This window comes from Geotrypetes seraphini, chromosome 3 (genome assembly GCF_902459505.1).
Source record: "Geotrypetes seraphini chromosome 3, aGeoSer1.1, whole genome shotgun sequence".
NCBI lineage: Eukaryota > Metazoa > Chordata > Amphibia > Gymnophiona > Dermophiidae > Geotrypetes > Geotrypetes seraphini.
Window position 1 is genome coordinate 84,125,248 of NC_047086.1, and position 17,434 is coordinate 84,142,681.

Here is a 17,434-nt window from a genome sequence, read left to right on the forward strand (position 1 = left end):
CCATGCAACAGGGACATTATAGGAAATTTATGGAGGTTTGGGAGCCATTGACAAAATTCTGTAAGGAGTGATTGCTGATTTTGCCCTTTGAGCATACACGTCCAGGGTGAGTGGGGAGTTGCTTTTAATTTGAGTGCAATTATTGGAAATGTAGAAAGGGGGTGGTATAGGTATTTGTCATAAAATATAATTTGATAGAATTTAAGTGCTATTAAAGTGAAAAATGTCTATATATTATGTTGCACTTATTTTTGGCTTTAATATGAATAAAGATATACCTGTATATAAAAAAAATGTTGTGTCTTTATAGCAATTTAAAGCTGCCACATACACTTATTGTAAGAATAACATATTGGTGGTTAAAATTTTTGGTTAATTAGGTAAACTTTAAATTTGTGTTGGAAAATTTGTCATTTTTTTAAATTGTATTTTTTTTTTCCAGATTCACCTGTCAATTAATAAGAAAAGAAAGAAGTAAAGAGGGAGAGGGAAAGAGAAGTATGAAAGGGGAGGCGGAAAGTCATGTTCATAATAGCTAAACGTATCCAGCTTACAGAGAAAAACTGTTCACTGAAGTAGAAAAAGACTGCAATAATGCGGGAGAGAATACCTGCTGGAATGTAGAAAATCCTTTGAGTTCAACAAAACTCTGCTTTTCAGAAACTGTTAGAACCTGTTGCATAATAAAACCCTGCATTGTGCTACATAAAAGTCTATTGTAAAGCACATACCTCTGAAATCCCCTGCAAGCAGGTCAAAAACAAAATCCTTTAAAACCAAGAACAAATGAAAATCTACAAAGAATTCAGTCTGTGCATTAAGTAAGAACAACTAAGAATCAATTATTCTGTTCACGTCATAGCAGACCTGATAAGAATTATCTTAAAGATGTAAACACCAAAATATAGACTCAAAAAGAAGGCACTGAATTTCATTATGGGATCACTTTATATATGGTCACAAAACAAGAAAATTCAAGTCAATTCAAAAAAACACGCATACAAAAAAAAAATCAAGCAAAGTAAATTAAATGTGTGCTCAGTGAAATCAACATCAAATATGCCATAGACGAGCTGAAAAGATGTTAAACATTATGACATTTTCATCCCTAGGGATGAACCTGTCATGGTTAAATCCCATGCTAAACCAGTCCCCAGAGGAAGGAAACCAGTGGAATGTAGAGCCTCAGAGGCTGCAGAAAAAAGGGCTGCCTATCCTGAAGGGAATGAGCTTGACTCTGACCCAGAACCCATCCTAGAGCCAGAACCTGTCAGGAGAGCAAGCTCCCTTAGAAAATTCAGACAGTTCCCAAGCTGCTATACACCCACTGAACTGAGAGGGAGCCAGAGATCAGACAAACCTGTGCCCCAGCCACCTAAGCCAGTGAGTGGCTTTTAACAGTTTAAAATAGCTCTCAAAGAGTGTGAGGCAGGCAGGTCAGGAAGACCTGGCAGATAGAACTCTTCTGGCCAGGCAAAGGCAAAGGCAAAGCCCCAAGCAGGAGGCCATGGAATGGGAAGGCCCTGCAACCCAGGATACTAAAGAGCTGGAAGCCCCAGAAGAAAACATGGACATAACAGCATTTGAAATGGATGTGAGTTTGACAGTTTCTTGTCAGTAATTTATTTTGCCTTTATTTGATATTTTTGCTGTTGGGACAGTTGGCTAAATGATGTAGCTACTAGGAACTGCATACAAGAAGGTTTTTTTTGTTGTTGTTGCACAGCAGTGGGGGCTGGGCTGAAGCAGGACTTGGACTGTGCACAGTCCTAATTGAGTTGCTGTACACCAGCTGGGACTGAACACTAAGAAAGCTAGTGGGTTTTTGTTGTTGTTGTTGCATTGCAACAGAGTGACTTCCAGAATTATGGGGAGGGTTCACAGAATACCTCGGGTAGGGAATTTGATGGGTATTTGTTAAAAGCAGTTATTGAAGTGAACCCAGCAATTCTGTCCCAGTTCCTGCATACTTGATGAAAAAGTCCACTTAGCTGTTAAACAGGAATGAGGGGGGTCCCAACGTGGCCCCGTTTCGTTCCCTGCTTCAGGGGACCCGATGTAAGCTGGTTCAAATTGAATCCAAGTTAATACTAGTGCTGAAATAGCACAACTGCGTGACTCGCAAACAAACGCATCATAGCTGGGGAGTCAAGAGATAACTTCTTGCAATTCGGATCACCTGGTGGACCAGCTATGATGCGTTTGTTTGCGAGTCACGCAGTTATGCTATTTCAGCACTAGTATTAACTTGGATTCAATTTGAACCAGCTTACATCGGGTCCCCTGAAGCAGGAACGAAACGGGGCCACGTTGGGACCCCCTCATTCCTGTTTAACAGCTAAGTGGACTTTTTCATCAAGTATGCAGTGATGTTTGCATGATATTAACAACAAGAACAAACCAGTTTTTTTTTGAACTTTTGAAATAGTTGAACCTTTCAGCCTTTCCAGGTTGTAATCAAGAAACATTTTCATAGAATAACAATGACTGGAAGGTAAACTCTTTACCCAAGGGAGGTCTTGTAGCCTTCCTTTCAGAGTTTCATATCTCTGAGTAATTTTAGAAAACTTTTTCTGGTTCACCCTTCAAAGGCTTGTTTATATTACATGGTCAGTTATGTTTTTTGGATTTTGACTTTTTTCTGACCTGGTGTTTGTCGAATAATATCCCTGAACGTAATCCAGTAAGCGCCTAATCTTTGGCAGCTTTTTTTGAGAATCCGATCCTATGTGTCAAACAATAAGTCTCAGCAAATTCAAAATCACTGTTTCAACTATTCATAGTTATTTTTTTTTTCTACATTGTTTTTAGGGGCTTTCTGAAGTAGCAACTTTAAAGTAGTCGACCTTTTTCAATCACTCACTACCATTCTCTTTCATCATCAATCCATTCTTCTTTATCTTTTAGCAAAATTTTAGCCTTTTGGATTCCATCTAATTAATACTAAAGCATCAAAAAGAGATCATTCAAAAAGCTTTAGTACTTAATTTTTGCATCCAGCCCCACCTTGAATATTGATGGCAGTTTTTAGGCCTTTTAAGAATTCCATAAGGTAAGGGCTGGATTTAAAAAAAAAATGGTTCTGTAAGTACCTTCATATCAAGCATATAAAGGACTAAATTCTGTATCTGGCACCTGGAGTAGAAGTCTCCCAGGATGGTGGCACCCGCCCTCGTCCTCTTCTGCACCTCCCACTCCTTCCCCACCTCCTTTGCCACGCGCACACCCCTTACTTTCTCCCACAACTCTCTAACTCCGCTGGCATGAGCAGGATCTCCAACCTGCTGCCCACACTGGCCTCGGCTCTCCCTCTGATGTCATTTCCTGGTCCCACGACCAGGAAGTGACTTTAGAGGGAGAGCTGAGGCCAGCATGAGCATCAGGTTGCAACTGTTGCTCATGCTGGCAAAGATTTAGAGGCGTGCGGGGAGGAAAGGTGCGCACGTGGCAGGGGAGGGGCGGCAAAAGACAGGGCAGGGGGGGAGAGGTGCCAGTGCACCATCCAAGAGGGCACCAGAAGCAGTCCTCCCCCACCCCGCCTCCCCTTACTATTGGCACTGCTGGCACTGCTGGTTACTGCTGGCACTGATACAAATGAGCACTAAGTGCAGTTCTATAAATGACGCTGAGTTAGGCACCATTTATAGAATAGCGCTGGAATCTGCACCCAACTGAAACCTAGTGTAAATTCTCACACCTAAACTTCTATAAGCGTGGATCTCCTTTATTCTATAACACTAGGCACAAATTCAAGGAACCCTCCTAATCTGCCCATGCTCCACCCATGGCTGAACCCTCTTGCAGATCCACATGAAAAATTGTATGCATAAAATTAGAGAATCCTGAAATATAAGTACAGTCTCTTTTTGATATCCCTTATATTATAACACTCTTCAGAAGTTTCAATGACCCTCAGGAACACCACTTAGTTTTCAATAAAATTTCATTACACTAAGCTTTAAGTGTTAAATCGTCATAGGATAAAAAATTTATTAAGTATATCTAAATAAATATTTTTAAATGTTTTATGTTGGTTATATTTTAAATTAATAATACTTTTTCATTTCTCAAAGATATTTCATTAATATAATATGTATTAGCTGTTACTTAGCTTTTTCTTGTGGTCTAGGTCAGGGACATTAAATTCATTAAATTAGAGAATGACACGGGACCAAATTTGTCCCTGTCCCCCTGCAAGATCCCAATTTCCTCGTCCCTTCCTGCAAGTTCCGGCCCTGTCCCACTCTTGCATGCCACGATTTTAAAGTGTTTGAGGCTTGTGCCTGTGGAGGCAGAGCTTGCAGGAATGGGGCAGGAACAGGGACAGAACTCATGGGGATAGGATGAGGATATTGAGATCCTATGGGGATGGGGACAAATTTGGCCCCCGTGTCATTCTCTAGCGTAAATTTAAATTAATGCCAATTAGCACTGATAATTGTTGATTAGTGACCAATTATCAGGGCTAATTAGCTCATTTGGCAAATTGTGCATGCAAATTAGTCACATGCCCAAATTTGCGTACACCGTTTTAAGAACACTATAAAGAAGTATGGAGAAAATGTACTATAACTGGGCACTCACATGTACCCCTTGCATATGTAAATTTACAGAATAGTAGCATTTTCACAGCAGTGAACACAACACAGAAAAAATAGTAGAAAGGCACTTGAGCACTATTCTGTAAAGAAGTACATAAGTACATAGGTTAGGGGTGGGGAATGAAGGCCACAATCCAGTCAAGTTTTCAGGATTTCCCCAATGAATATGCATGTATATTCATTGAGGAAATCCTGAAAACCCAATTGGATTGCAGCTTTCATTCCCCACCCCTGGCATAACCCATACAAATCTTCTCGTTCTTTAAGATCTTCCTCATCACAACTGCTCTCAATCCCTTCGCTGAGAATCATAGGCACAAGACGTAATGATATGTTCTCCGTGAAAGCCCCTACATTGTGGAACTCTCTTCCAAATTTTATTAAAAACGAAACAGACCTCGTCTCTTTTAAGAAAATTTTAAAAACATATTTATTTCAAGATGCATTTGATTCATGAAACGTAACATTTCAGGTTCCCGCATTCTTCTTATCTTATCTTAACCCATTACTACCCAATGTGCTTTCCTTTTGATGTTAAATTCTAATATATAACAAAATTGTAACTTTCCCCCTCCTCTCCACCCCTTCCCGTTTGTCCAATTTTGTCTGTCTTTTATTTAATTTTCGTAAACTAAATGTATTACCACATTCTGATGGTTTTTAAATTGTACATCGCTTAGATATTGTTATAAGCGATTCATCAAATGAATATTAAACTTGAAACTTGAAACTTAAATACGAGAGGGGCATACGCATTGAGTGGAACATGCATTCCAAAGGACAAGGAAGAATCCAAATGAAAGCCAATAATTGATAAGGATTTCTGTATAGGAATAAAATGTCCTGGAAACTCTGAGGCAAAGTAAGGAGCTGATAATTTACCCATGAACCACACTGCGCTCAGGGCAGGATTAATTCATCGAGGGCCCCTAGGCACACAAGTACACTGGGCCTCCTGCCCCGCCCACCCAACCATGCGCCCAGGTGGAGGAAGCTGCATCAGAGGGAAGCTTTGAGCAAGCAGCACCGCTTGCACAATTACAATTCCCGTTGCTTGTCTTACTTTCCGTCAATGGGGGGGGGGGGGAGGGCACATTGCCGCTCGATGCTGGAGGGGCCCATCGTCGTTTGGAAAAAAAAACAATGTTGATGCACTCCTTCATCGGGCCCCCCTGACCATTTCGGGCCCTAGGCATGTGCCTACTTGGCCTATTGGTTAATCCTGCCCTGACTGCACTAGACTTGTAAGGATTGAGTTTAATCTACTTTTTTCCCAGGAGCCATTTAAAAACTGTCTATGGGCAGGATTAAGGGCTCCTTTTACTAAGGTGAGCTAGCATTTTTAGCGCATGCACAAGATTAGCACGTGCTATAGCGTGCGCTAGCTGAAAAATTACCGCCTGCTTAAAAGGAGGCGGTAGCGGCTAGCGTGTGCGGCATTTTAGCATACGCTAAGCGTGCACTAAAACCACTAGCACACCTTTGTAAAAGGAGCCCTAAATGACAAAAGGCCGAAGACTAATGGATCTACACTACCTACCATTGTATGTCACCAGCAAACAATTTTCATACCAGATACAGTATACTATAATGCCGTACTTAATCATCTAGACAATTATTAAAAATATATCAATTGTTGCATTAGTGGCTTGGGAGGGCAGAATTTAGTGGAATTTCAAAAATCTTTTCTTTTTTTTTTAGAAAACACATAAAATCTCAGTGGAAAGGTAGATTCCTTTAAAGGTAGGAAAATTTAAGAATCTGCTTATTTGAAAGGTGCTATTGAATGAATATTTCAAATACTAGGGTTAAAATCAAAATGAATCCACCTAGTTTGAAATGCCTCGATTTGACACTGGGAGAACACTTGTAATACTTGCATGGCAGTTTACCCAGCGTGCCTTAGAAAACACAATAGTGCATGCCATAATGCTTAATAGAGATGAATAGAGGAATTGAAAGTGGGGATTAGGACAGAACAGCATAAACCGGTGTGCCTATAATTTCCTTTTAAAAGAGACCAGGAAAGAGGACCATTGAACATTAGGTTGGAGGTTGTTCCATAGAACAGGTGCAGGAGAAGAAAACACATAAAAAGAGAAAATCATTGATTACGGAGAACACACAGGAGAAGGCAAGGCAAAATGAAACAATATGAAGGACGACAACAACAACAACCAACTAAGGACTATCAATGAGGGACAGAAAGATGAATACATATGCAAGGAAGAATAAGCAATTTGAAAATTAACCAGTCCTTAACTTAGCTGTACCCTTCTCCTCCACTGCCAATTCCAGACTTTGTTCCTTTCATCTAGCTGCCCCCTATGCCTGGAATAAATTACCAGAGTTTGTCTGTCAAGCCCCTTCCCTTGTTTAAAAGCAGACTGAAAACCTACCTTTTTGATATAGCCTTCACTCCATAACCCTACTCCCCACGGCCCACCAACCCAGCCAGCAGATTAACCGTTCCCCTTAACTGTATCCATGACATCTTGTTTATTTTTTTTGAAGCAGAGCTGAGATTGTGATGTCATAATGCCTCCTTCCACCAATAAGAGCTAACCTCATCAGTGATGTCACAATGGCTTGATTATCCTGTACTCCCCTCTGTCCTCCAACCCAGCCAGCAGATTAACTGTTCCCCTTAACTGTTTGTCTCTCTTGTCTGTTTAGATTATAAGCTCTTTTGGGCAGGGACTGTCATCTTTGTGACTCTATGCAGCGCTGTGTTTGTCTGGTAGCACTATAAAAATAGTTAATAATAGTAGTAGTTGCAGTAGTAGATGCAGTACAGACAGCAGTGCAACTAGACAACATGTGCCTAGAAACTCCCTGACCTTCAGATGCCCTGCTTGACTGTCCAAATTAGATTGTAAGCTCTTCTGAGCAGGGCCCGTCTTTTGAATGCTAAGTGTACAGCACTGCGTATGCCTTTCAGGGCTATAGAAATAAGTAGTAGCAGTAGTAGAAGACGGAAGATGATTCGAGCTGCAACATTTTGAAGATTTTTATTTATTTCAGAAATTTATATTCTGCACTATCTACCATTTTACGCCGATTACAATCAAACAAGCATAGATTTGAGACAAAACCAAAACATAGATGCTGAAGAATATAAATAGAGAGATTGCTGGAGAAATCAAGAAGCCAGGGTGAGAAGATGCCATGATGTATCTGAAATGGGAAATAAACTTAAGAAACACAATGGACCTGGAAACAGGAGGAAGTGGACCGGGGAGATATACCGTATTTTCACATAGATAACGCGCACCCGTGTAAAACGCGCACACGGGTATAGCGCGCAAAAAACACAAATTTATGTACAGAAATTTTTATATACCGCGCACACCCGTATACCGCGCATGCTGCCCGACTCTCCCGTCGCCGCCTGACTCTCCTTTCGCCCGCCCCGACTCTCCTCTGGCCACCCCGACTCTCCTTTCCCCCTTGAAGTCCTGTCCCCACCCTGAAAGCCTGATGCCCCCCCGACGTCCGATTCACCCCCCCAGGACCGCTCGCACCCCCACCCCAAAGGACCGCTCGCACGCACACACACCCCCACCCCGAAGGACCGCTCGCACGCACTCCCACCCGCACCCGCACCCCCACCCTGAAGGACCGCTCGCACCCCCACAGCCTCCCAACCCCCCCATCATGTAGAAGCTCCTACCGGTGTCCTGCTGCTTCCTCTTAGCGGTCCCGACTCCCCGACACGATCGGGGCAAGAAGGAGCTCAAGCCCTCTTGCCCCAGCCAACCGCGGCACCCCTGACACGATCGGGGCAAGAGGGAGCTCAAGCCCTCTTGCCCCAGCCAACCGCGGCACCCCCGACACGATCGGGGCAAGAGGGAGCTCAAGCCCTCTTGCCCCCCTGACTCCCCGACACGATCGGGGCAAAAGGGAGCCCAAGCCCTCTTGCCCCGCCGACTCCCCAACTCCCCGACAATATCGGGCCAGGAGGGAGCCCAAGTCCTCCTGGCTCTTGCGACCCCCCCCCCACTAGTTGTTCGGGCCAGGAGGGAGCCCAAACCCTCCTGGCCACGGCGACCCCCTACCCCCACCCCGCACTACATTACGGGCAGGAGGGATCCCAGGCCCTCCTGCCCTCGACGCAAACCCCCCTCCCTCCAATGACCGCCCCCCCCAAGAACCTCTGACCGCCCCCCAGCCGACCCGCAACCCCCCTGGCCGACCCCCACGACACCCCCACCCCCCTTCCCCGTACCTTTGTATAGTTGGCCGGACAGACGGGAGCCAAACCCGCCTGTCCGGCAGGCAGCCAACAACGGAATGAGGCCGGATTGGCCCATCCGTCCCAAAGCTCCGCCTACTGGTGGGGCCTAAGGCGCCTGGGCCAATCAGAATAGGCCCGGGAGCCTTAGGTCCCTCCTGGGGGCGGGGCCTTGGGCACATGGTCGGGTTGAGCCCATGTGCCTCAGGCCCCGCCCCCAGGTGGGACCTAAGGCTCCCGGGCCTATTCTGATTGGCCCAGGCGCCTTAGGCCCCACCAGTAGGCGGAGCTTTGGGACGGATGGACCAATCTGCCCTCATTCCGTCGTTGGCTGCCTGCCGGACAGGCGGGTTTGGCTCCCGTCTGTCCGGCCAACTATACAAAGGTACGGGGAAGGGGGGTGGGGGTGCCGTGGGGGTCGGCCAGGGGGGTCGCGGGTCGGCTGGGGGGGCGGTCGGAGGTTCTTGGGGGGGCGGTCGTTGGGGGGAGGGGGGGTTGCGTCGAGGGCAGGAGGGCCTGGGATCCCTCCTGCCCGTAATGTAGTGCGGGGTGGGGGTAGGGGGGTCACCGTGGCCAGGAGGGTTTGGGCTCCCTCCTGGCCCGAACAACTAGCGGGGGGGGGGGTCGCCAGGGCCAGGAGGACTTGGGCTCCCTCCTGGCCCGATATTGTCGGGGAGTTGGGGAGTCGGCGGGGAAAGAGGGCTTGGGCTCCCTTTTGCCCCGATCGTGTCGGGAGTCAGGGGGGCAAGAGGGCTTGAGCTCCCTCTTGCCCCGATCGTGTCGGGGGTGCCACGGTTGGCTGGGGCAAGAGGGCTTGAGCTCCCTTTTGCCCCGATCGTGTCGGGACCGCCAAGAGGAAGCAGCAGGACACCGGTAGGAGCTTCTACATAATGGGGGGGGGGGTCGGGAGGCTGTGGGGGTGCGAGCGGTCCTTCGGGGTGGGGGTGCGAGCGGTCCTGCGGGGGGGGGTGTGTGTGAATCAGACGTGGGGGGGGAACTATGTAAAAAAAAATTTGTACAACGCGCTCACGTGTATAACGCGCAAGGGTGTGCGCGGTACGTAAAAACCACGTATAACGCGTGCGTTATATGCGAGAAAATACGGTAAGTGTACAGACAGAGCAGGAAAGAAGTGTTACCATTATCAAAATCTGTACTTTATAACCCACTGAGATATTACAGATAATGCAGGATACAAATTTGTTAAATAAATACATGCGTACATACTGGGGGGAAAAAAGGTCCAATACAAGACAAAGATAGTATTGAGTTAGTACAGTTAGCACAGTGCGCAGCGGCCGCTAAGAGAGTGAATAAAATGCTAGGTATAATCAAGAAGGGTATTACAACCAGAACGAAAGAAGTTATCCTGCTGTTGTATCGGGCGATGGTGCATCCGCATCTGGAGTACTGCATCCAATTTTGGTCGCCGTACATTAAGAAGGATATGGCGATACTCGAGAGGGTTCAGAGGAGAGCGACACGTCTGATAAAAGATATGGAGAACCTTTCATACGCTGAGAGATTGGAGAAACTGGGTCTCTTTTCCCTGGAGAAGAGGAGACTTAGAGGGATTATGATAGAAACTTACAAGATCATGAAGGGCATAGAGAGAGTAGAGAGAGACAGATTCTTCAAACTTTCAAAAAAATAAAAGAACAAGAGGGCAAATTCGGAAAAGTTGAAAGGGGACAGATTCAAAACGAATGCTAGGAAGTTTTCCTTTACCCAACGTGTGGTGGGCACCTGGAATGCGCTTCCAGAGGGCGTAATAGGGCAGAGTACGGTATTGGGGTTCAAGAAAGGATTGGACAATTTCCTGTTGGAAAAGGGGAAAGAGGGTATAGATAGAGGATTACTGCACAGGTCCTGGATCTGTTGTGCCGCTGCATGAGCAGACTGCTGGGCACGATGGACCTCAGGTCTGACCCAGCGGAGGCATTACTTATTTTCTTATGTTATGTACGCAATGTTTGCTTGATTTTTTGAGTAAACAAAAGCAGTTTCTAGATAGACAACTATATTAAAATGTGAAAAGGGGAGCCAATTTTCAGACAATGGAAGGCACACCGACTACCTCTCAAGGTTGGCAGCAAACCCAGAAATTAAATGCTGGGGCCATATCTGTCCACCGACATTGAATTTCTGGTTTAAGTTCAGCCATGGTAAACATAGTCAGCTAAGTCAATATTCATTGACTGACCAGCTAAGTCTTAGCCACCTAAGATAGAGCTGCTACTTAGGTTGGGTTATTTGATGGCTGCCCTGAGTAGGCCTGTTTTTACTATTGGAAGCTAAGCAGGGTCAGTCTGGCTAGTTCCTGGATTGGAGACCACTTGAGAATACCAGGTGCTGCAGGCTACGGGGCCCCATGTTAGGCAGCAGTGACAGAGTAGAGCCACACACTGTGTGGGAGAAGGCAATCACACACATCACAGGGTAGATTCTTCACTGTGTGTGTTGCTATGGGTTGGTGGCTGACTCACTGGCATCATCCATTTGACTACTAGACTTAGCTGGTCAACTGGTAACCAGACTAGCCACTGAATGGGATATTCAGTGGGAGATAAGTGCGTCTTATGGAGTGAAAAATATGGTAATTTACCTTGTGAGTCATCAACCAGCAGGTTACTGAATGAATAAAACTGCTTGCTTGTGAGCCACCTCACAAGCAGTGTAATTCTACTATCCTTGGTGCATTGAGTGCATCAGGCTTTGCATCACTGCTTAAAGTGGCCAGCCATAATGAAATTACAGAACCTCCTAGGTACTAACCCAGTACTGAAGAGCTCCCCATATGTCATTCTTCTTTACAACTCTGCTGCCATTCAAGACCCTCACATAATGCAAGATCCACCATTTCAAAGCCACACAGCTGAAGCTCCTCCCCAAATAGATTATCTCTACCTTGAAGTCCCCTCACTACCACCACCACAGCCACCAAGAAACCCTGTCATGTCATTCCCCCAACCTGTCTCACTTTCTCTTCACCCCCACCCCCACATGTACTTCTTAAAATGTTCACTAGCTCAAGCAACATCTTCTACTTGCTGCTGCCCCCCCCCCCTGCAATATGAATAAAACAGCACATACCTGTCTCTAGAACATCAGCATCTGGTATGGTGAAGGTTAGTAGATAATCGCACAGGTGACTTAAATAATCTGGTGGATGGGCTAATTAGCTATAAAGAGGAGGACCCAGGTCCTTAAGACACTAACCACCACATTTATGATAGAAAGTATGAGGCCACCAAACCCCACCAAAATCCTACTATACTTCCATTTGCAGCCATAAGGACTATTGGGGTGGGAGAAAGGTAGGTATAGTAGACTTGGGGGGGAGTATGGTGAGATGTATATCTGGTACCCTTTATGTGAAGTTTACAACTGTGCCCTCTATGGTACCCCATTGCTCTATTGGGATGTCCATGTGACCAGTCCATTACAATGCTTGTTCCTCCCATGTCCAAATGGTCAAGATTTGGACGTTTTCAACATGGATACTTCTGTGGCCTCACACTGTCTACCATAAATGTAGTGGTTAGAGTATCTTATGGGTCTGGATCCTCCTCTCTAAGGCTCAGCCCACCCGCCAGGCTACTTAAGACACCTGTGTGATGCTCTATTAACCTTTCCCATACCAGTTGCTGCTGTTCTACAGACAGATATATACTGTTTTATTCATACTTTGGGGGGATGGGAGTAGGTTAGTGATCACTGGGAGAGTGTGTGTGTGTGTGTGTGTGTGTGTGGGGGGGGGGGTTATTACTTAATCTCTCCAGTGGCCATCTGGTCAGTTTGGGTATCTTTTTGGCAGTTACATGCTTCTAAAACAGGTCTAGCACGGAACGTCTAAATTCCATCTCATCCCGCAAAAGGTTTAATTATCACCGCAAAACATTCAAGTCTTACCCAACCCACAGCTCACCCAAATCACGCCCCATTATGAATTAGACATTTTGGAGGGTGAATATCCCTCAAAATGTCTAAGTTCTTTGTTTCGATTATCAGCACTTGGAAGTTTTGCAGAGAAAAATGTCCATGTGCCAGTTTTTGGATGTTTTTGTATTTTGAAAATACCCCTAATTGTAGTCTTAATGTATTCTTTCTCTATTCCTCCTCAAGCTAATGCTTAATTGGACTATTAATATTTGATTAAGTTAAGCTAAAACAATTAGAACCAAACAACTAATTAGCAGGCATCTAAACTGTCTGTTTTACCATAAGTACAATAACCAAATCGAACCAAGAAGCACATTAAGAAAATAATTTACTTCCCACTGACTGTTGAGTAAACGGTACAGTATTGTAAAACCAGAGAGCCAACCAAAGCATCTTGTATTCTATAGCAGTGGTTCCAAAACCTGTCCTGGAAGACCTCCCAGTTAGTCAAGTTTCCAAGATATCAGCAAAGAGTATTTATTAGATAAGAACATAAGAACATAAGAAATGCCTCTGCTTGGTCAGACCCGAGGTCCATCGTGCCCAGCAGTCCGCTCACGCGGTGGCCCAACAGGTCCAGGACCTGTGCAGTAATCCTCTATTTATACCCCTCTATCCCCATTTCCAGTAGGAATTTGTCCAATCCTTTCTTGAACCCCAGTACCGTACTCTGCCCTATTACGTCCTCTGAAAGCGCATTCCAGGTGTCCACCACACATTGGGTAAAGAAGAACTTCCTAGTATTTGTTTTGAATCTGTCTCCTATCAACTTTTCCAAGTGCCCTCTTGTTCTTTTATTATTAGAAAGTTTGAAGAATCTGTCCCTCTTTACTCTCTCTATGCCCGTCATGATCCTATAAGTCTCTATCATATCTCCTCTAAGTCTCCTCTTCTCCAGGGAAAAGAGACTCAGCTTCTCCAATCTCTCAGAATATGACAGGTTTTCCATCCCTTTTATCAGACGTGTCGCTCTCCTCTGAACCCTCTCGACTAACGCCATATCCTTCTTAAGGTACAGCGACCAAGATAGATTTTCATGGACAGCAACTCTACCTGCAAATTTTTCTCATACATTTTCATTCTACTGTAGATACAGTGAAAACTTGACTGACTAGTGGGGTCTCTCAAGATATGTTTAAGAACAAGTTTCAAGTTTATTAAAACATTTTTTATATCGCTAATTCAAATTTCTAAGCGGTGTACAGCCTTAATAAAATAAAGCTTTTAAAACACAAATAAAAATTAGTGTTATAATATTATACAGTACTATACGGCGGTTAGAACTACGGCGGAACGCGATCTAGGAGTAATCATTAGCGAGGATATGAAGGTTGCCAATCAAGTGGAGAAGGCTTCCTCCAGGGCAAGACAAATGATGGGGTGTATCCGTAGAGGTTTCGTCAGCAGGAGACCTGAGGTTATGATGCCGTTGTACAGAGCCATGGTGAGGCCTCACTTGGAGTACTGTGTTCAGTTTTGGAGCCCACACTACCGAAAGGACGTGCTGAGGATCGAGTCGGTTCAGCGAACGGCCACCAGGATGGTCATGGGGCTCAAGGATCTCACGTATGAAGAAAGACTAAAGAAGTTGCGGCTGTACTCACTTGAGGAAAGAAGAGAACGGGGAGATATGATTGAAACGTATAAGTACATCACGGGACGCATCGAGTCAGAAGATGATATCTTCTGGCTCATAGGACCCTCAACCACCAGAGGGCATCCGCTGAAAATCAGGGGAGGGAAGTTTCATGGCGATCCCAGGAAGTACTTCTTCACCGAAAGAGTGGTGGATCATTGGAACAGACTCCCACCCCAGGTGATAAAGGCCAGCAGCGTAACGGATTTTAAGAAAAAATGGGATACTCACGTGGGATCTTTAAGGGAGTAAATTCAGGGGGGGGATACTTGGAATGGGCAGACTTGGTGGGCTATAGCCCTTTTCTGCCGCTTTTTCTATGTTTCTATGTTTCTATACTAGGTTAGTAGACTTTTAGCATAGGACACATATACTGACTACACACAATTTGGGAAGTAGGGTTGAATTACAATAATTATAATAAAGCACACTTAAAGGTTATAACAATAGGTGGGGAAAAGGACTATTGCTGATTTAGTCCTAAAAAGGACAGTTTTATCCAAAAGCATCCTCAAATAAAAATGTTTTGAGTTTTGCTTTAAACTGCTTTATCGAGGTTTCTGCTCGTAAGTGATTGGGCAATGAATTCCATAGGGAAAGTGCAGTGACGGCAAAGTTATTGGATCTCAGCGTATTGATTAGTTTCAAAGATGGTACAACAAGAAGGTTTTGTGACGTAGATCGGAGCAATTTAGCAGGTTGATATGGAATAAGGAGTCTATCAATGAATTCGGGTTGGCTATTGGAACGAGTAGTAAGGGTTAACAATAAAATTTTGTAACTAATTCTGTGCTCGACAGGCAGCCAATGAGCGTCAATTAGAAGGGGAGAGACATGATCATACTTGTTTGCGCCGTAAATGATCTTAATAGCAGTATTCTGTACTATCTGAAGGTGTCTTATTTCCTTTTAGGTAATGCCTATTCTAAATGTACATCTTGAGAGAGCACTTTCAAGAGACAACCCTGAGGGAAATTCTTGGTTCTGATATATCAATTCAATCTTTTATTCTTCCCCCCCCCCCAAACAGGAAATCCCCTTACACCTCAAGACTCTTACTTACCCTGAAGATGTCATTGCTGTGATCATTTGTAATACAGGTAGTATCGGTGCAGAAACGTGGGGAGATAGCACTTGCAATTTGAGCCTTAAAAGCTTGTTCCATCTCTGCTCCTGAAGCCTCTCCTCGCCCCCTCCCCCCCCCCCCACCCCACTGCACACACACATACTATCTGATACCAAATGATGGAAGTGTGTTTCTCACCTATCTTCTTCATAATTTCCCCTTGCATGCTTTATATCTCCTAATTCCTCAGTTAACTGCTTATCAACGAGGAACATGCAAGAGACTACCCCTTGTAGATCCCATTTAGAAACCTGTTTGAGAATCTAAAGGCCTCTTCTATCAAACTATACTAGCAGTTTGTAGCATGGTGAGCCGCACTGAATGGCCCACGCTGCTCCCAACGCGCATAAAGTTCTTATAAGTGCTGGGAGCAGCGCGGGGCATTCAGTGCGGCTCTCTGCGTGAAAAACTGCTAGTACAGTTTGATAGAAGAGTCCCTAAGTTCAGGGGATTTATAAAAAGCTTATTAATTAATTTGTTTAAAAAAATAAAAAAATGATAAACAGTAGTAGTAGTGCTATAAGAAGAATATTGAGCAGCTACAGGGCGAATAGATTTCAAATTTGCGTTGTTTTAGTTTGAGAGGGTTATGGTGTAAAAGAAGGGGTAACATGCCTCCCCCCTCCCTTTTTACTAAGCCACAGTAGAGGTTTCTACCGTGGCCCGGTGCGCTAAATGATTTGATGCCACTCCAATGTTGATAGGAATTCTATGAGTTTCAGAGCAGTGTCATTGCATTTAGCACTCTGGGATGTGGTAGAAACCTCTACCGTGGCTTAGTAAAAAGGAAGGGAGTGGTGGGGGGTAGGAAGCTGAGTGGTTCTGTTTTCTTTGCAGCCACAGAAGCTTGTTGGGTAGGGATCCAATGGCAACTGATAAGTTTATTATTTAGTGCTCACTCCCTGTGCAATAAGTGAAATATACTGCATGATTTTATTACCAGGGAATACCCTGTTTATGATTCAAAAATAATTTTTCAGCTTATAAAAGTTTTTTTTTAATTTTTTCTTTTGATTAATAGTTTCTTGTTGCTTTATTGTAGTATCAGATTTTGCTAACAATCATTTTTCCAAAACACACTTGCACAAATCAATATAATCTGGCTCATCTGAGTATTTAGGTGTTAATTCTAATCTGGATGTGGTTATTGTACCCCTAGATTAAGGCAGCAGCAAAAAAAAAAAAATAATAAAAAAGGCGGCAGAAAAGACAGTAGAAAAAAAAAAGGTATATTTTAGGATTTAACTTAAGTTTCTATTAGTTCAAACCTTCCCCCTCAAAGTTTGTTAAATAATAGAATTACTATTCCTATTTGTGAGGCCTATTTATTAGAGTGCAGTAAGGTTTCATGGTTAATGCACAGTAATTGACAATAGTAATTTCCCTTAACCACTAAACCTCTGTATTAACTGTTAGGGGCTTTTATATTGTTTACAATTAGTTAGGCTGATGATGCACTGTGGATAGAGACTATACTACAACAGTACCAAATTTACCCCTCCCCCCTTTTTACAAAGCCGTAGCGCAGTTTTTTTTAGCACCGGCTAAACCCAACACAGTACTGTATTTTGGCAGGGAGGACCTGCCTGCATCAGGGACACAACATGTGAGAGTCTCCGGTGCGTGCTCAAAGAGTGCTGGCGAAAAAGCACACACCGGCGACGCTCACATGTTGTGTCCCTGATGCAGGCGTGCTTGTTTTGAGCATTAATAAACAGCTTTACAACACTTTATTGGCTTTGCTTTTTTTTTTGGGGGGGGAGGGGAAGGTCCATTGTCCCGCCCCCCACTTTTTTTGCTTCCCTTATGGGAGATCTGCATCTCCAAATGCCTGTTACTTGGTGCTGTTGCTCTCGTTCAACATTAAGGGCTCCTTTTACGAAGCTGCGTTAGCG